Here is a 20904-nt window from a genome sequence, read left to right on the forward strand (position 1 = left end):
CCACATTTCAATACGAACAAGAAAGTTCACTGCGGCCTACAACTAAGCTTACTAAAAGGCATGAACTTATTTTAATTTATGAGGTGCGCAAAGGAGTTCATTTTTGACAGACTCGACTACTGCTGCTCTTTGAAATATAGCATTTTACATTCTGGAAGGCATGTAAAAGTTGCAGTTCGACCGCAGTTATTAGTTTATTAGACCAACTCTTTGTTTTGTGTACAATAGACAACTGGCAACATGCAATTAAAGCAACGTTTTATTTTTCTACTTTATTTCTCCACTAAATATATTGAAGCGATAAACATATTTTTATCTGCCATGCAGTAGCAAGATGCACACATTATACTTTTAACCCCCAGAGGAACGGTGATTTAGCTGTTCATATGACGTAACTCTGAAACGCCAACTCATATTAGCAAATGCACAGGCATTTCCAAAACAATAAGCGTATGCAAAGCGCCCTTGTAATTGTAATTCCAGACAGCAGCCGTTATATTCGATCCCGATGCTGCTTGACAATTCACCGAGTTCGTAGACATAAGCACCCTTTCAGATTCGCACGGGGCTCTAAAACCGCAACAGGATACATAAAAACAGACATATAATCACATTTCAATATATGAGCAAAAACAGTTCAGTCTTAGGGCTAAGCACCATGAGAGCGATTTAGTGCGCGACGGCGACGAGCGACAGCTTCGAGCGACAGAACGGGCCGTCGCTTGAACAGATCACTCGGTTCTGGAAACTTAGAAATCGTCGCTCGTTTCCCGGAAGTGCTATGAGCGACTAGCCAATAGTGCGAAGCCGGAACTGGATGCACATCACTCATGTACTACCAATTGTCGCGCGTAACGAGCAAACGTTTGAATTTTTAAACGTGTAAGGATAAGAACCTACTGCAAGACCTTCGGAAATATTTTATGCTACTTTTTTACAGTAAAATACATCAACTTTATTTACTAAAGCCCGCGTCACGCTAGTTTCGACGCGTATTTGCAGCCCTCATACCGGCAACACCGGGGAGGCGTCACTCAAGATCGTTGCTCGCACGGAGTACGACTTGTAGGCGACGAGCGAACGCGACAGCCATTTCCATCGCATCGCTTGTAGCTGCCGCGCGCAAGATCGCTTATATGGGGTTTATACTTTATTCAGCATAAAACATGCTTTCCTCATGCGTTGTCAGCAAGTTCAAGATAACGAGCCCACCTGACCTCTTGTAGTATGCAGCTGAATGACTGCGGCAAAGTTTCTAACTAGCACTGGTGCTGCAGGTAACTTCAGTGGTCGCAGATTACCGATGGGCGAGACACCGCCAAGCGCGCGGCTTATTTATAACGGAAGCAGGCTGCCAGCAAAATGACGCCTTTTGTTATGTGGCTCCCTATTTCAACAGCGTTCCCTACAGAGTAGACTGCCAAACTGAATAAATTCAAACACACAAAACACACGCTAAGCACGCTCCGCATGGGCTCGGAATCATGGGCTGGTGAACAAACCATTAAGCGTCCTCTCGCCTCACGTTTTATTGAACATACCATGGTTCTGGCAGCGTTTGCGATTTTCGAAGCTCTTACGGATAGTGGCAACTGATAAAATCACATGCAGTTATCGCGACGACTGGCTTTTTCGAATGACATCGAGAGACACAGCGCGCTTGCCTAATCCGTTGTCAATCGCGTCTGCTAAGCGCCGCGACGACTTCCTGGCGATAGCATGTCATATACGCAGAATGTGCACCTAAGTTAGAATTCACTTACCGTGGAGGATTTGCTGTTATATGCAACGAATGACGAACGACCGTCGTGTTTTCGCGGCGACGCGAGATGGCTGACAGACGATCTCCCTTGCAAGGCCTTCGTTGCAGCTCGCTGGACGTACCACCTTTCTCCGGTGCTGTGCTGTTCTGCGATGTTGAGCGCGCGCGGTGGAGCAACTCCGAATGAAAAAGTAGAGCGCTCGCTATGCGTTCCTTTGAACTGTGGCTGCATGTTCTCTTAGAATCAAAACGCTGTGTCATTTGCTCAGCGTGCGTGAGTGATACATCGCCATGTCCGGGGCCAGCCTCCTACAGTTGAAGCAGAAGATTACGCTACGTTTTGTTCTCTATTGCCGCAAGAGTACAACGGGCATTCTACTCTCTCTCTCTCTGAAGGGCAGAGTGAAAGCACATTTCACTCTCTCCTTGGGGACGGAGTGAACAATGCGTTTCATTCCACTCGACATTTTGCGAGAGTAAAACAACGCTTTGAAGAGTAAATCGGCTGCTTCAATCCTACGATACCCTCCCTAGTTTTTAGAGTAAAGCACGAAGCAAGTGCCCTGATTACCTGAAACGATCAGCCTTAGTCGGGGGAACCACGCTGACTTCCGCGCTCGTGTCTATAAGAAACTGTGCGCCGGAGAACTTGTCGATTACCACAAAAAGGCGGCTGGAACGACAAGCCACCGTCAATGATCTCGGCGGGCGTTTCGCGGTCACGAACAGGGAGGTTGGCACCTCGGTGCTCGGTGCCGGAAACGCTGGTGCTACCAGCAGAGAGGCGGATGGCTGGGACTCCGCGCTGGACGTGTGCGCGTAAGAGCGCGATGGCCGAGACGTGGCGAACGGTTCCCTTGTGGGGTGCTCCGGAGTGCAGCGATTGAGGCAGCGAGCTCATCGATGCGGGCCTCAAGGTGCGAAATCGCCGGGTGTGTAGGCGGTAAGGCAGCAGTGATGGACGGGGAGGTAGCCTCATGGACCTAATCGGCGATGTCCGCCAGGCGGTCCAGGGTGACGACGCCGGCCGCCACGAGGACAAGGCGGATGGGCTGAGGAAGGCGTTGGATAAAAGCTCTCGAAGTAACGCTGAGTGGGTGGGAACGTCGCGCTCCCCGAGAAGCTGTCGTATCCGGCACAGCAGGTGGGAGGGGCGCCGGTCGCCAAGGTCCTCCTCGTTAAAGAGCTGCTGGAGGCGGGTGCGTTCCGAGGCAATGAATCTCTCCAGCACCTGATATGCTGCAGCGCCTGTGGAGGCGGAGAGAACGTCCGAGAGCTCACTGGCAACATCAAAAGGAAGTACTGAGGCGACGGAGTAGTAGCGTATAGTTTCTGAGGTGAAGCGATAGGGGCAGAATTGCGCCTCGATCTGGTGAAACCAAACTTGCGGGTTCTGGGGCCAGAAGGGTGGGAGGCGAAGCTCAGAGAGATTGGTGGTGGGCCGGTGTCTTCATGTCTTGAGTCCTGGCCGCTTCACAAGGTCGGCGCCCCTATTCCAGGGCACCGCTGAGTCTTGCTGCCTCGCAGGCGTGCTGCACAATCGCCCATTGGGCTGCGAGCTTGCTGCTGGTGAGCAGACCCTCCCATTGTTACGCACTTGGGTTATTTACTTTATGGAATCGAAATTACGCTTGCATGATGCGAATGCGAATTACGCTTGCAACCCCACGTGATGTGGCATAACGTGGGGTTGTCCCGCACCATGGACATGTATCCCTGTACTGGGTGGGTAGGGAACATCTTGTGTAATGTGTGCAGGTTGAAGAACGTACCTGCTTGAAGTCTTCGCCAGCTTACTGCCTCATGTGGTGTGAGCGATGTGTGGGGTGGGGGGTATTTAAGTCTCCTTCCTCTGTAGTGGTTAAGTATTTTGCATACGTCGGCTCCACCGTTAAGGGGGCCTCTAGGGTTTCCGACTGCCCTGCTCGGTGCGTGAGTTCGCGAACTAGGCGGTCCACCCTTGAGTTGCCCTCTATCCCGGTGTGTGCCGGTATCCAGAATATCCTATGGTTTATGTTTTTGTTAAGAGGCTCTGTTTTGAAGAGGATTCTCAGTGCTTCCTTACTACCTCTGCCTTGTATGTAGTTCCTGCATGTCGCTTTGGAGTCCGTTAGAAGTATCAGAGATTTGTTTCTGCGGTAACCTTCAGCCGCCGCTAGAGCTACGGCGACTTCCTCCCCCACCGCTACCGTGCAGTTCCTCAGGGTCGCGCAGCTAATTGGTTCTCCCGTGTGGTTTACCACTGCGGCCGCGACTCTAAACATTCTAGTGTTGCGGTTCCATGGGTATACGGCCGCGTCTGTGTATACTGTGTTTTCTAGTGCGGCTAGGTTTCGTTCCGCGAAATCTCCTCGTGCCTGCCTTCTGGCGGCGTGTAGATTCGGGTCCATGTTTCTCGGTAGGGGCTAATCTCCAGTGTCTGGCGAACGCTGTCTGGGATGCTAGCTGCCCGATCCTCTATTCCGTCTGTGTCATGCCCTATTCTTTTTAGGAGCTTGCGGCCGGTGGCAGTCTGCTGGAGCCTGGCGATCTGTGAAATGAGCTGCGCTTCCGCGAGTTCTTCGAAGGTGTTGCTTAGGCCCATCTGTAACAGTTTATCGTTGGGCGTGTTTCTAGGCAGATGTAGCGCCGTCTTATACGCTTTCCTTAGTAGCGTTTCCTTCTGTTCTTTTTCGTGCTTGGTCATGTTGTGGTACGGGAGCGAGTACGTGACTCTGGTGACCACTAGGCTTCTGACCAGCTTGATTGTGTCTTCTTCTCTCATTCCGCTTCTTCTTTGAGATACCCTCGTTATCATTCGGCTTACTTGTTCTGTCGATTTTTTGAGTAAGCTGATTGTGTGGCTGCATTTCTTGCTTCCTTGAATCCACATGCCTGGGATGCGTATCATGCTCCTTTCAGGTATGTTTTGTCCCTCTAGTTTTACTATTAGTTCTTCCTTGGTGGGGTTTCTTCCCACTCTCAGGATTTCTTATTTTTCGGTGGAGCACGCCAGGCCCCCTTTCTCTGGCGTATTCTTCCACGCACTCGGCCGCTTCCTGCAGTTTTTCTTGCTTCTGTCCCAGGGAGCCTCGATTGACCCAGACCGTGATGTCGTCAGCATATATTGCATGCTGGATGCCATCAACCTTGCTGAGTCTTCGAGCCAGTCCGATCATTGCGATGTTGAAGAGTATTGGTGAGGTCACGGAGCCCTGCGGCGTGCCTTTGCGTGGGGTGGTAAAGACGTCACTTCGCAGATCCCCCAATCCCACCGTTGCCGTGCGTTTGGTCAGAAAGGCCCTCACGTAGTCGTGGATTCTCTTGCCGCAGTTGGCGTTGTTCAGTCCTTCCATGATGGCTTCGTGGCTAACGTTGTCGAAGGCCCCTTTGATATCTAGGGCCATGATAACGTTTTCGCCTGCTCTGGGTGACGTGTTTATGATTTCTTCTTTTATCTGTAGCAGGACGTCCTGTGTTGACAGGTTCGCCCGGAAGCCAAACATGCTGTGCGGGTATAGCTCCTTGTCCTCCAGGTGGTGTTGGATTCTTCTGGTGACTATTCTTTCGTAGAGTTTACCGAGGCACGAGGTGAGGGAGATGGGCCTCAGGTTTTCTATCTGAAGCTTTTTGCCGGGTTTAGGTATCATTACCACGACAGCGTGCTTCCATTCCTTCGGTATCGTGCCCTCTGCCCACAGTGTGTTGAGGTATGCTGTGAGCTGATCTATCGCCTCGTCGCTGAGGTTGCGTATTAGGGAGATTCTGATCTTGTCGGCGCCCGCGGCTGTGTTTTTGGTTGTCGCTCTAATTGCCGCGTAAACTTCCTCTCTTGTAATCGGTCAGTCCATGTGGGGGTTCTCTGTCCCCAGATACTCCCCGTCGTAGCCTTTGGGATTATCTTTGCCGTAACATTTTACACGCACTGCCTCCAGTAGTTCCTCGTCTGAGCCTTCATGCTGGTGGACCAGTTTCTGGATTGCTTTGCCGCTTTCTGTTTTCGTTTTGGTTGGGTTCATGAGGGCTTTTAGTATGCGCCACGTCTTGGCTATGCTGAGCGTCACGTTCAGTGAGCTGCAGAACTGCTGCCACCCTTGCCTGGCCAGCTGTGTTGCGTACTCTTCTGCCTTCTTTGTGATCTCTGCTATCTTCTTCTTGAGTTTCCTGTTTAGCTTTTGTCTTTTCCAGCGTTTTGTGAGCCCGCCTCTCGCATCCCATAGCCCGAGTAGCCGCCGGTCCACCTCCGGTATTTGTTCTGTTCTATCTATTTCCTGTGTGTAGAGTTCTTGTATTTGTTTTAGTTGTTGGCTCCATTCCTCTATCGAGGTAATTTTCCATTTTAGTTGTTCGCTGTGCTAACGGAAGGCGTCCCAATCTGTGATATGGGCTGTGCCGATTTTTCTTTTTACGTTCTCCGCTTCGATTGTGGTTTTCAGTACATAATGATCGCTGCCTAGGTTCTCTAGCAGGTTCTCCCACTCGGCCTGCTTTGCTCCTTTAACAAATGTTAGATCTGGGCAGGTGTCTGGGCTAACGCTATTACCCTGGCGCGTTGGCTGATTTTCGTCCGTTAAGAGGTCGCAGCCTGTGTTTTCTGCCGCAATGCATATTTGCTGCCCCTTCTTTTCGATTTTCTGCTATCCCCAGCTCGGGCTTTTAGCATTGAAATCCCCCGCAATTATTAGGGTGTTTGACTTGGCTAGCATGTTTGCTTCTGCAAAGAGTTTGCCGAAGTCGCCGTCTTTCTGTCTGGGGGGACTGTATAGATTGACTATAAATGTGCTTTTAGCTTTGTGCTTCTTTTTGGGTATTATCTCGGTTATTGTGTGTTCGATTTTCGTGTTCTCAATTCCTTTGTGTGCTATGGTGACTATCTTGCTGCTAATGAGGGTTGCGGTGCGTCCGCTCTCCTGGCACGCGTATCCTCTTAGGGTGGGTGTTGTATTAGTTTCTTGTAACATGATTATGTCTGGTGGTTTGTCTCTAGTGTTTATGTACTGCTGTACATAAACACACAGCGAAAGCAGGGGATACCTGCTTTCGCTGGTATCCCCTACAGTTCCATTGCCATATTTCTAGTTTGTTTTGTCCTGCCATGATGTATTGTTGTTGTTGTTACTTTGGCTTTCTGGTCCGAATCTTCTCTCGTTAAAGTGCCTGTCTCTGGCGTCATTAGTGGTTCTCTGTGTGTTTTGGTTTTTTACGTAACTGCGGAAGTTTTGGTCTTGCGAGGCTATTTTCTGTTGCATTTGTAACATTTGATTCTGCATTGTATGCATGAAGCTTTTTAGTTCGTTTCTAAGACTCTGTTCCTCTGATTGTTGTGTGGTCTGCTCTACTGGTGGGCTCGGCGTTCGCCCCGGTGAGTTCCCGCCTTGCCTCTGCAACTGCATTTCCCTTATTAGGTCGTCTATTCTCTTTTTTAGCTGCCGCGTTTCTTCACGGAAGAGCTCAAGTTCTTTTTTGAGTGCTCTATTTTCCTCGGCTAGTTTCTTTTCGTTGTTTGTTTGGTTGTTTTGACCCGAGTGCGGAAACAATGATTTGGGAGGGCCTGCTCCCCAGCTAACCTGGACTCCGCCTTTCTTCTGTTGTTGTTGCTTCTGCTGCCCCGGGCTGCCGTTCTGCTTCCCCATGGGTGGGAAGGACTCGTCCCTGGGTCCGCCACGGCTTCGACTCCGTCCTCGGCTCCGGCCCCGTTGTAGCTCTGGGATCGGCCCCTGTTGCCCTCTGAGCTGGGCTCGGGCGACAGGCGTCGACGGGCGTCGACGGGCGTCGCCATCGGCTCCGGCTCCGGCTCTGCCGCTGGCCTTTCTGAGGGGGTCGCCCTCGCAGCTCTCCGGCCGTCTTGAGTCGCAGCTTGCAATCTTTCGTGCCGGTTGCGTGATCGCCGTCGCAAACCAGGCACCTGAGTGTGCATTGGTGTCCTTCTGCCGGATTCTGCGTCCCGCATAGTTGGCAGGCCTTGGTCTCCGAGTGCGGACAAACGTCCGATCGATGTCCTTGCTGGCAGCAAATGTAGCAAATCTGCCGCGTCGGACGGTACGGGTAGCACCACATCTCTCCTCCGTAGTACAGGACTTCTCTTGGGGTTATGGGGCCGTCGAAGGTGATGACGGCGGATTTTGATTTTCCTAGCATGCGGGCGCTGTGGATCGTGACTCCTTGAGTCCGCACCCGTCGGTTGGCCTTGAGTTCCTCCGGCGATGTTCCGAGGTCTATGCCGTGAATTACCCCTCGTTGGGTGTCCTCGGGCACTGCCACATAAGCGTTTACTTCATGGGTGCGTTCCCCGAACTTGAGATGGGTGATGCGTCTCACGTATTGGGCCGCTTCCGCGTTATCCGTGCTTACAATAATGATGTTCGAGCCGTTGCGAAGTCTGATAATCAAGTCTTCACCTTTACATTTCGAGTTGGTTGCCGCCACTACGGCCCGGGCGACATGATGGGTTTGCAGCGATCTCACAATGAGTCCTTTCGGTCTCAAAATTATCTTAAAGTCGTCTTTCGGGAGCGGAGGCAGCCTCAGTTTCGGCCGCCGCATCGTCTCCTTGTCGCACTGCTTTGACGCAGCTGGCGTGCCAGCTTTTATCGGAGTGTTGGCCAGGTTATTTTCGCCGAGGTCACCCTGAGCGGCCGGTGGAGAATTTCCGGGGTTGTTCCGTTCGTTTTCTCTCTGGCGTTTCCTCTGGCGTTTACTCATGGCTAATTCCCAGTTTTGGTTTTCTTCGCGTTGTGGTCCGCGTTGTGGGTCTTGCATGGCGGCCTCCTCGTAGCCCCTGCCCGCTAAAAGCTCGGGTTCGGCAGCGTCGAGGTAATCTTCCTCCATTTCTTGAGCGTCTAATAAGTCCCTGGGTTGTCCGTCCATTGTCCGTCTAGAATCGGGTCGGTTGTCGGGGCAGTGGTCCGTTCCAGGCTGCATCGTCCCACAGGGCAAGGCCGGGGTGCCCACGAGCGCCCGTAGTCGTGCTAGGCACAACGAGGCTTAGCGCTCGCCCGACCACCTGGCAAATTCAAAGTCCGGTAAAAAACCGAAAAATGGTGCCACCGTCTTGAATTTGGTGTCCTAGTGGTCCGCTTCTGGTCCTCTTTGGGCTCTAACCAAAATTTTGGAGGTCCAGTGGGTCGAAAAGGTCCGGGTTAGTCAAAACTCGGCGGAGCCCATGCCATGGCTTCACGTGCCACGACCAGGCGGCGTCTTTATTTTCTTCTCATGCGGGCGCGCGCTATCCGAGTTCTAGGCGCCGCTCAAGGGAGGGCGCTACAACCTCTTCAGCAATGACGGTGCTTAATTCGGCCACTAAGCTGTTTCTTTAGGTTGGGCTTGTCATTGCACGATTCCCTGATCCTGCCCGTGTATAGTAGACATAACGTCGCTTTGGATAAGACAGCCTTTCAGCAGAGTATCGCGGAGATCATTCCTCCTTCAGTGTAGTAGTGCTGAATGTTGTACAAACACTTGTGGCTTGCCTCGCAATCGCCTTTTTGCAATATTGCATAAGAGTGGCAAATTCTGGGTCGCGCTTCATTTTTTGAGCAATACGTTTGATGAAACTGTCTGAAGCGGGCAGTTTCCACCGTAAAGAAGTAATGCATGAGCCGAATGCACTAGGAGTGGAAACTTGTCTAGGTTTTGTTTTCCCAGCAGTGGCACCAAAGGTCTATGGTCTGTTAGTAGCACAAAATGCAAACGCCTAAATGTTCGTCGAACCTTTCGCTAGCCCACGTCAGTGCCAAACGCTCGTTTTCAATTTGCGCATATTGCTGCGAAGTCAGATTTTGTGACCTTGACGCAGAAATGACCGCTCGGAGGTCTCCATTTGGTCTCCATATATATATATATATATATATATACATACACACTATTTGTAGCTGAAGATAGCATGGATTTCCCATTTAGACCTCAGACTGACCACTGCAAAAGATTTCTGTGTCAGACATATATATGGTTACTGGTCCAATGGTTTGAACATTGATAGCTATGTCTGGTGCAACTTGAGTAGCCCATTCATAATGGACTACTACATACAACATCCATTTTGCACCTCTCTGATATTCTACCCTTTGACAGAGAAGAGAAAAGCACAGATTGGAATATTTCTTACATCGATATTGAAAAGGCACGCACATTTTCGGCATCACACGTCTCCATTTTTCACACGTGGTATTTACTGCATGTTATGAATGTGCATGTATTGCCAGTGGTATATCTTCTGATGTGAAAATACATTGATCTACGTATTTTTACGTGTACATTTTTCAACTTACCCATAAGTTCTTTCTACTCTACATGTACAGATACCTCCTTCGGGAGTGGTTTGTGTGCTGTACCTTCATTAGGGCTTTAAGTGTTCAGAAAGCTGTGAATTCATAAAATAGAAAGCCTATTAAATCTATGCAAGAAACCTATAGGCTTGCAAGAGCATCGTGACAAACCAGCTGAGATTGTGGCCTTATTCTAAAGCTTAGTTCCCCCTTGTACTGTTGTGACTGATATGCTCACGAACGTTTGGGTCATTCACATTTTAGGTGATGAGTGACGGTTGCATAAGTGCGACTTCTTCCTTTGCTCTGCCAGCGACTTAAGTACTGTCGACCAAAAAAGTTTACGGACCATGGCATCTCAAATTCAAAATATACGAGCAGCCTTTAAAAGCAGCCAGTAAAATTGGGCATCACAATGTTGTTCGCATATGCCGCAAAAGGCTGGAAATGGGAATAACAGGCTGTGTTTTGAGACTGAGGATACATTCAGCTTTTTGTCAGCTCTCTTGGTCCGTAAGCTTTTTTGGTCGACTGTACGTGTAGCAGGTTGAGCTGTGTGATTATTCGTGTAGATGAAGCGATATATCAGGCGCAGTTTCCACACACAATCTGATTAGCCAACAACATACAGGAATCGGTCTTGGAACTAGCAGTTTTGCAGTGGTCCACTAAATTGACTGTTGAAGAGGGAGATTTCACTTGATCGAAAGGCCCATGTGAAAGTGGGCCTAGAACTCATGACACCAAAAGCTGTCATCCTGCATCACTGAGGAACACAAGACGGAATGATGAGCAGCACTAGTATACAAAGTGGTGTAGCTGCGTTCAGTATTTCGATGCTGGTATACTAAACACAAAACTTTGGGTTTAGATGACATAATCAACAAGACCACTCAAATAAGCGACCGAAAAGGCTAAATAAAATGTTGCTACTCAGGTACTGCTTTTGGTCTAAAACATGCAGTCTCACATGAAAAAGATGCAGTCCATGAATTGCTTTACATACAGGTATGAAAGTTGTAACTACAACACGTGATAAAATTTAAATAAGACCAGCTGAATACTGTATAGAACATCTTTGATGGGGTCTAGTTGGTGTGACATGTTTTGATAGGAGTTGTGCTGTTTTATTTACACAAAGATGCGCGTAAACGCAAGGTTCGCATACGTTCTGTATTTACGTGTTACTATGTCTGTAAAGTGAACAGCACAACTTATACAATCAAGACAAAAGTACGTATTAGACGTTGTGTAGGACTAATTTCTATTTGTAACGCGGTGATTTTTTTTCTCATACAGCAAGTCAACTGCGTGCATAAGTTAGGCTGATGTTGTTAACCCACGATTCAGTAGAGATACCAGCAGTCATAAAGGCATTGCGTAATCAAGGAGTACAGACCGCTGACGTATATACCCTAGAAAATATCTACAGAGATTCCACAGCCACCTTAATTCTACACAAGAAACATAGGAAGATACCTATAAAGAAAGGAGTCAGACAAGGGGACACAATCTCTCCAATGCTATTCACTGCGTGCTTAGAAGAACTATTCAAGCTATTAAACTGGGAAGGCTTAGGAGTAAAGATCGACGGCGAATACCTCAACAACCTTCGGTTTGCCGACGACATTGTTCTATTCAGCAACAATGCAGACGAGTTACAACAAATGATTGAGGACCTTAACAGGGAAAGTGTAAGAGTGGGACTGAAGATTAACATGCAGAAGACAAACATAATGATAAATAACCTGGCAAGGGAACAAGATTTCAAGATCGCAGGTCAGCCTCTAGAGTCTGGGGAGGAGTACGTTTACCTAGGTCAACTAATCACAGGGAACCCTTATCATGAGAAAGAAATTCATAAAATAATAAAAATAGGTTGGGTCGCATACGGCAGACATTGTCAGCTCCTGACTGGAAGCTTACCATTATCATTGAAAAGGAAGCTGTACAATCAGTGCATTTTACCGGTGCTGACCTACGGCGCAGAGACTTGGAGGCTGACAAAGAAGCTTGAGAACAAGTTAAGGACCGCGCATTGAGCGATGGAACGAAGAATGCTAGGCATAACTTTAAGAGACAGAAAGAGAGCAGTTTGGATCAGAGAGCAAACGAGCATAGATGATATTCTAAGAGACATTAAGAGAAAAAAATGGCCCTGGGCAGGTCACGTAATGCGCAGACTAGATAACCGTTGGATCATTAGGGTAACAGAATGGGTACCAAGAGAAGGGAAGCGCAGTAGAGGACGGCAGAAGACTAGATGGAGTGACGAAATTAGGAAATTTGCTGCTGCTATTTGGAGTCGGTTGGTGCAGGACAGGGGCAATTGGAGATCGCAGGGAGAGGCCTTCGCCCTCATAGGATGATGATGATGATTATGATGATGATGATGATGATGATGATCTAAGCTGCATTTAGGTACTGTACTATTTACAGAATATGATAAAATAAACAAGTGTCGGTGTATATGGTTCTAAAGTTCATGGCTTCACAATATCTTATCTGGCTAGGTAATAAATTTATGTCAAAAGGTAAATGTAGCACGCTGACCAAAACAGTATGGCTAATATAATATAGTGAGCAGATATTCTGCCGGCAGGGTCAACTGAAAATTTTGTCAGCAGTTCATCCTCATTGGCTAGCTCCAGTAACATAACTAATGCTGGATAAACTGTGCAAATTTGTGTCCAGAGTATTGTTATGACAGCAAACAGGCACCCTTTATATTGTGATATCAGCTGAATTCTCAGGCGTAATCCACCTTGGTCATTAACATGCTTAAGAATGACAAGAGGCGAGGCGAGGCACCTTTTTCCATCATAATCTGGCAGCGCAGCTGAAAACGGTAGGGCTAATGAGTGGAACTGGTGGCCTGTGCAAAATAAAGATCAACGATATGGCCACTTAAAGTGTCCAATATCCTACACCCACGAATAATTGATAGCGTACGCTTACAGCTAGATGGAAGAGTACTGGGAAAACACTTCATGGGCATACTTTGAAGGTACAAGTCAGATTAAGGCACATTATGCGGCACTGGCCGTCGGCAGAATCAACAAGAGGATAAAAACTGAAGCACTTCTTTGGCAGATTATGCTGGCACTAGTAATAAATTTTGTTTGCATTAAACTGAACGCTCGTGCCAAAATGGGTGACCCGAACCACAGAATGAACTAGGATCGATCTACAAATTAACGGCAAACTTTCCTTTAGGTTACTCTGCCCACGTTAGTAACGTGACCATGGCTGGCCAGTAACAAAGAACTGCCGACAAAATGTCATGCGATTCTGCTGGCTGCTAGCAGAATATCATATATCACCATACCTTTCTTCAGTCTTACTTATTTTTACATGCATATTGCTTTTTGTCAGAAAATGTAAATTTGTACAGAATCAGAAGGAAGCATCCAACTCTTACCTATAATATATTCATCCACCATGCCATAGCTGTCTGCACAAACAGGCTTTGTGCTTGGTCACCAGCAAAAACCAAGCAGTTAAAATTCCTGGGCATGCAAGCCGCTTGCATCACAAAATATAAACCCATTTATTTACTGCAATCTAGAAATTCCTGCTATTCACACTAACGTTCACATTATAAAAATCAAGGCTGCCTGAAATTTGAATTCATGACATTTGTGCTCGCAGGTGTACCCACATTTTACGATAGCGCTGTATGTATTGAAGTATGTAACTTAAAAGTGTTCTCTAAATTACACTCACCGATAGAAGCATCTTCAAAAGTGCAGTAACAATTTTTGAAATAAACTATAGATGTACGAAGCAGAAAAGGCCAGTGTGATCGGGCTTTCTCGATCGAGGTACTACACGTGAAAACGCGATCGGCAATACTTATGCGCTGCACAGTTCACTTCTGAGCACACGAACGTCGCATAAAACGAGCACTTTTACGCCTAATACCTCTGCGACACATCGTATATATATATATATATATATATATATATATATATATATATATATATATATATATATATATATATATATATATACAACCTTCGCGAAATGCGAAGGTTGTGGGTTCGGTTCCCACCTGCGGCAGGTTGTTTTTTCATCCCCTTTAATTTCCAATAATGTATCGTTTCTTTGCTTCATTTATTAAGCACAAGTAATTTCCCTTATGTTATCCTTGGTGTCAATGTTTGTTGGCTTCTCATGATACGACTAATAAAAATCGAGCCCCTCGGTTAACCCCCTTTCTTCTCGTTTATATATATATATATATATATATATATATATATATATATATATATATATATATATATATATATATATATATATATACATTGTGCGCTGTCGGTGTTAATGCAGGCTCTATGACGGCGGTCTTCGAGGCGAGACAAAAATTGTTCTGAGAAGGGCGCTGCTGAGGGCACGGGAGCTGTGAGGACCGAGAAGTGCAGGAAGAAACTAGGTGAGCGTTGGAAGCACGAGAAGTCGGTCGGAGAGGTAATACGGAACGACGACGTGGAGAAGGCGACCTCCCGCGAGATTCTCGAGAATTCAGAGGCGTATTGGTAGGGTACGGAGGAGAGGGTGATCGGTGAAGTGAAGAGCGGTAAGAGGTTCTCTGGTAGCCCGTTGCTGGCCGGACGCTTGTTCACACTGCGAATATATAACCATGTATAACCACTTTGCTCATCCTGTTGATGCCGTCGACAGAACCGGGAGATATGCCCGCGATAGCCACAGTAGTAGCAAATGGGTCGAGCAGGAAGCGGATCGGGGCGGTAAGGCTGCACATGCACTGGTGGCGACAATGAAGCCGCAGAGACATAGCGGTGCGTTTGTGGACGGGCCGCGGTGACAGGAGTGAGCGCCGCGACGTCGGCATATGTTGGCACCTGTCGAGCGCAGGCGCCATCGGAGCACGTTAGACGCGACGCAGAGGCGATCTTTTGCTTGATTGCGCAGTAAGAGCACCGCCCGTGAAGTTCCTCCCGAACGATATCACGTATGATCATACGCAATTCTACTGCTGAAGGCAAACGAAGGTCTGTGTTATCCGTGCGTAGCCGTAGAGATTGAAGTTCCTCTAGGCGCTGGCAAGTGGCTATTACATCTTGGATGGAGGCAGGGTTGTGTGCCGCGAGTGCGCTAAAGGCGACGGTGTTTATGCCTTTAATAATACGCCGTATGCGGTTGGTCTGGGACATGGTGGCGTTGACACGTTTGCACAAAGATAGTACATCCTCAATGTAGAACGTGTACGATTCGCCGGGGAACTGGACGTGGTCACCATATATATATATATATATATATATATATATATATATATATATATATATATATATATATATATATATATATATCTTACGTTTTGTATCTTGCAAACACACGTCGTAACAGAAAGCACACTGCTCGAACGATAACGAGGCATTAAAACTTATCGCTACTGATCGTGTCATCACTTCTAAAAGTTCTAAAGGACTGGCGTTCCCCACTTCGCGGCAACGAACCAACCGCACACACAGAATACATACATGTCGCATATATACGCTGGGTGCGCCGATCAGGAACTTTTCATTGAGCCACGCCCTGAGCTGCGTCGTGCTCATAATGCACGTGTAGGTGATCAACTTCTCGTTTGCAAAGCATACGAGAAGCACGGCACATAAAATCCCGAAATCGACGGCTTAAAAATTTTTTTTCGACGCTCTCGTGAACACATACACACTTCCTTCCTTCCGTCTGATTTTGTCGGCGATCGCACGCACTCATGAGGCCTGGAAGGTTATACCTTGCTTGCTGCCTTCGATGACTATCTCCGTGGGGGCTGGATAAATCCAGTAAAAATCACAAGAACGAGAAAAAACTGTTTCCTACGCGGCCCTGTAACTTAGGCCTCGCGTCCCCGCTTCACTTCGCTTCGAGCAAGCGCCATGTCTGCCGTGAAGACGCCTTAAGCTCGGCCTGTAATTGGCATCAGAGCTTGAGAACATGGCGCATTGCGCCGTCTCGAAGGCCATACATAGTTTGTTTGCCTCTTGCTTCTACCGCCACTTCCGACATCAGCGCTGCAGTCTGGCATGCCCAATCTTGCGGCGCCGAGCGGGCGTGAGCCGGTGGCGCATTGTTCTAAATGCCGCCGGCCGGCGTCGCCATGCCGCCGGTTGGCGCCGACGCCGAAACTCCATCGAACATTTTTTCCTTGTGGTTGGGCCTTTAGGCGCCCGTTCCTGCGGCAAGCGTGTGCGCCCCTCGTCACCGAGCGAACCTGTACATTGAAGGATGAAAGAGCGAACGCAGAGCGCATCGGTGTACTGCGATAGCGAAGAGAGCGGGAGAAAGAAGGTGGAGGAGGGTGCAGCGGAACCATGATCGGAAATCGGAGGAGGAGGGTATTGCGAACGCGTGAGAAGAAAAGCGTAGTGCCGCGCAAGACGGGCTCTCCGGCGACGACGGCTACGAGATGGCGCAAGAGTACCGCGCGTCGTCTGTATTGAAACAAAGCGCTGCATGAGAGAAGGCCTGTCTGCGACGGCTGCTGTGAACTGCGGCCACGCGTCACCCACGCGCTACCTCTCGCGATATCCCGATTAGCGAGGCAATCGCGCCACACTTCGCTCCCTTTGCAACGTGCGGCACGAGACAGATTGCCCGCGTCAGCCAATATATCGCGAAATGAAAACACATATGCACCTGCACTAGAATTTCTCATTAGGCTGTATCGTAATCGTCTGTGAATTTTTATAGCAATAAGTTAACCAACATTGCAGCTATTACGACCAATTGTTCGCCATAAAGTTGGAAAATTATCGATGACGCGACCTAGGCAGCCAGTCGGATAGCTCGCACAACCGACGTCAATTGGGCTAACTACGTCAACTGGGAGATGGCAACTGAATGCTCAAGGGAGTGGCGCCGCGACGATCAGCTAGGCGCATTTTTTAAAGCCCTATAATAAATTGCATGCTTTAGTCGGAGCGCTTAAGCGCGTCACTTAATGTTCAGAAGGACCTAACCTAACGACTCAGTGCGTTTGTACAAAATCTTTGAAATTGTTTCAGGGTGCTGTTAAGCAACTGGAAAAAATGCTAACGCATTACCTATCTAGCTACGCACACGGCGATTCATTGTGATGAGCATGACGCAATGGGCTGTATGTGTTGCAGTGGCCAGTTGCAATTACCTAATCCGAGACCTAATTACTCGGAATTTATCCTATTACAATAACGTAATTGTAATTAAACTAAATTAAGGTGAATGTATGTAATATGGAGCAATCTTAATTACCCTAAATTATTTGACCCTGATTGACCTTAAACATTTTATTGCTGATCAACCAAATTGATTGATCAATTTGTCTGGCGAAGATTCATAGTTTTATATGATTTGAAGGTATATTCAGTTCCTGAGCTACGATAGTGCCAAGGTATACTCATTTCCTGAGTACATCTTGGCAAGTAACTGGCAGTCATCGTCGGTGACATTGGTAAACAAACCTTTTTGGAGGGTCACTAAGGGCAACCAGGAAGAATTCAGTGCTTTCCTCCGCCACCTCACCTAAACAGGCGTTAGATGAATCTAGACACTTCTTTGTAAAATGGCCATTCTTATTGCAGTTCTCGCACAGCCCACCATGCAGGATGCCAGAGGCATCGTACGAACGAACCGTACGAATTGGTGACGACTGCACAAATAGAAAATGCGGCCCAGGCGGGGTCTTCGCTTGCAGAATATCGTTTTGGTCATGAAGTGCACCACTTACTCTAGAGAGGTCACTCATATTTCGTTCTTGTGCTTCCCCGTGCGATAGGATGCACAATAAGATATCAATATGACCCATGGAGCAGCATACACCATAAAAATGTCATCAAATATTTTTTATCTTTTTGGATTAATATTATTTGAGGGCGATATTTAAACGTTTATAAGTGTATATGTGGGCTTGTTTGTTTTAATTATTAAGCAAGCGTGTTGAATCTCACTGTGAGGCGAAACTGGCTGGCTGACATAGGCGAGTTCACGACGAACAAGAACGATGACTTTGCTGCATGCACCGTTGGTTGCGGACCGTACAGCTTCGTATCCGATAGTCTGACTGGTTCCGATACGTTAGGCTCCCAGGTCACGATGATCGGGATCTTACTAGTGCATGTGAAGTGACGAAAGTCAGCAAGACATTACTTTAGGGCACTTGCACTACATTGGATGATTCATGCTGTCTCGACTTATTTCTGAAAGGACGGGTGGTTTTTGGTCCCGTGTCTGTTCGAGATATTTAAGCACTAATGCTTAACGCATCCAGTACTTTCCATGGACTTCAAGCCGGTGTGGTTCTCATATAGTTCGATAAAAGCGTTTTCATCGCATTGACGAGGGAGCGCAGCATTGAGATGACTTGACGATCTGCTATTGCGACTTGGGGTAGAGTTTAGGCAAGAAATCCTAAAGCCACAGGGTTCAGTACCTCCGGGAGTATGAACGAAAGAAAAAGCTTTATTTTACATTATTTACACTTGCTCCAGATATGGAAGCCCACTAAATGTAGGAGCATTTTAAATATCTGAGCTCACTACATCTCTGAGCGCACATCAGGACACGTCAGGACACACATGTCAGCAGACGTCAGGACACATTACTGCACCAAAGGCGTCCGCTTTCAAAGTAGCTCATTTCCCTAGGTCACTGGACTAGAGAATCTGGTGACTATGTCTCGGTCAATCCGAATCGTCGAATCGTTCCCGAAATCCCGCCCATCACGTCGCACGGTTCTGCCGGACTCTACCTCCAATTTTGCGCGATAGCCCTTGCATGCGAGGCAACACGTGGAAATCTGGAAGCCTGATGTCGACGCCGTTCCGACGGAAGTCCTAGACGTTGACCCCTTTCATCAATAAGTGGGCTCTCAGTGAGGCCCAGCTTGTCAGAGACAGGTTCAAGTAGAGTGGTCTTCGCGGTAGTTGCGGCTTCCGCAGAGGGCGGCGGTTGTTGTCACCTAGAAGTGAGCTTCTTTGTTTGGGCGCCACAGCCTATGTCTGGCCCAATCGTCGTCTAGGCGAGTGTTGATAAGAGGGTTGCCTCGTGGGAAGCATCCAAGAAGCGCTCATCGTCGTTTTGAGACGTAACACTGCTTTGGTTGTGCACTCAGCGACACGAGTAATCTGAGGAGGGCGCACGATGTATTAGAGCAGCAATGTGGCCTTGCTGGTATTGCAGCACAGTGAACCAGTTGTTGCAGTAAAAGGCACAGTGTCTCCCTTGTTCTTCTTTTGACCCTGCGCCTTTTACCGCTACAACTGGTTATCTGGCATGACATACGTTCTGAGGTTCTTTGGCAAGTTGATGGCTAAGAATCACAAGCCGTTCCTCTGAAGACGCTCGTTGACGTCGACGCCGACGCCGTATTGTTTTGCCGGCCTCCCTGTGGGACAAATTAATTGTCTCTAACCATTTTCTTGAAAACCGCGAGCTCCCTCTTGATGTGGGGGCAGGCTTTAGAGGAGGCATCCCGACAACCATTACAGTTGCCGCACTTGAGAGCAGTAGCACGGTAAGTGTCTGCTGCGTCAGGTTCAGCACACCGGGGACACAGTAGACACATTTACTTGGACGTACGTTACAAGCATGCGTACGCTGCAAGGCTGCGGGAGAGAAGTGCGCATGCACAGAACGGAACGCATCTATTTCACGGATGCGTGCGTCACGCGCAGCTTGCTGCGTGGCACATAAGCAAGACGCAAACAATGCACACAGTCAACGCCGCGCTTTGACTTGGATGTCTGTGAGCGTTACCAATGCCTCCGCGATCTTCCGGCGCGCCGATCGCAGAGGCCGCGCCGTTAGTGTAATTTATTATACCTCTCACGCTTGGGAGCGCTGAGAAGGATGCAAAAACGCTTACACCTCGTATATGGCACGTCTAGTCGAGTAGCGTACGCAACGTATTGTGTACTACATACGCGTGTGCTGCCTACACCCAACAAATAGTGTGTAGTAAAAAGTTGGAAGAGACGGCCTTAAATGTCCAAGGGGGTGTGGTAGGGTAAACCACAACAATAATCTAATGTGTGTGTGTGCGTGTGTGTGTGTGTGCGTGTGTGTGTGTGTGTGTGTGTGTGTGTGTGTGTGTGTGTGTGTGTGTGTGTGTGTGTGTGTGTGTGTGTGTGTGTGTGTGTGTGTGTGTGTGTGTGTGTGTGTGTGTGTGTGTGTGTGTGTGTGTGTGTGTGTGTGTGTGTGTGTGTGTGCTAAAATATTATTCAATATTATTCAATAATATAAAATATTATGGCGGTGCTAGTGGTGCTCGTGTAGCGCGTTTAGTCTTTATTTCTCCTACCATTGCGGTCGCGGTCCCCTCTGTTTCGGGTACCAAGCGTATTACTTGCCCAGAATTGGTTGACTAGCAAGAAGAGCAGTGACATACCGGCACGAAGAAGCGCCGGCTTCAAGAAACTTGGTGAGAGGATCGGTAGTGAATCCTTCTATGTAGACGGCGCAAGTACGACTGGCTACCGTCTAATTGATTTCGGTCTTCTCTGCAGCTTCTTGCAAGGTGTTGCTCTGTATAAAAAGTGCAACAAAGGAGACACAGTTTTGGAAGAAGCCTTTGACAGGCGAAGCGGTCATTATTGTTCTCAACAAAATAGACAAAGAGCGTGTTGACAGGGCAGAATTCTATGACTCTGCCAAGAGCAAGGAAAGGTGACCCAAAAAAAAAGACTAACAAGGGTTTTGGAGACACCTTCAAGAAAGACAGCAGGAAAATGTATTCTCCTGTTCTATATTGAGCATCCATAATCAATATGCGAACATAAACCTTCATTTTTCTAAAATTCAGTTTTTTACAAATTTCTCCATTGTACCTTTTCTCAGAAAGCATTAAAGGGAAGCTGAAAGCTTTTCCAGAAAAAATGAGTGAAGAGCAGTACGCCG

This window comes from Dermacentor variabilis, chromosome 1 (assembly GCF_050947875.1).
Source record: "Dermacentor variabilis isolate Ectoservices chromosome 1, ASM5094787v1, whole genome shotgun sequence".
Taxonomy (NCBI): domain Eukaryota; kingdom Metazoa; phylum Arthropoda; class Arachnida; order Ixodida; family Ixodidae; genus Dermacentor; species Dermacentor variabilis.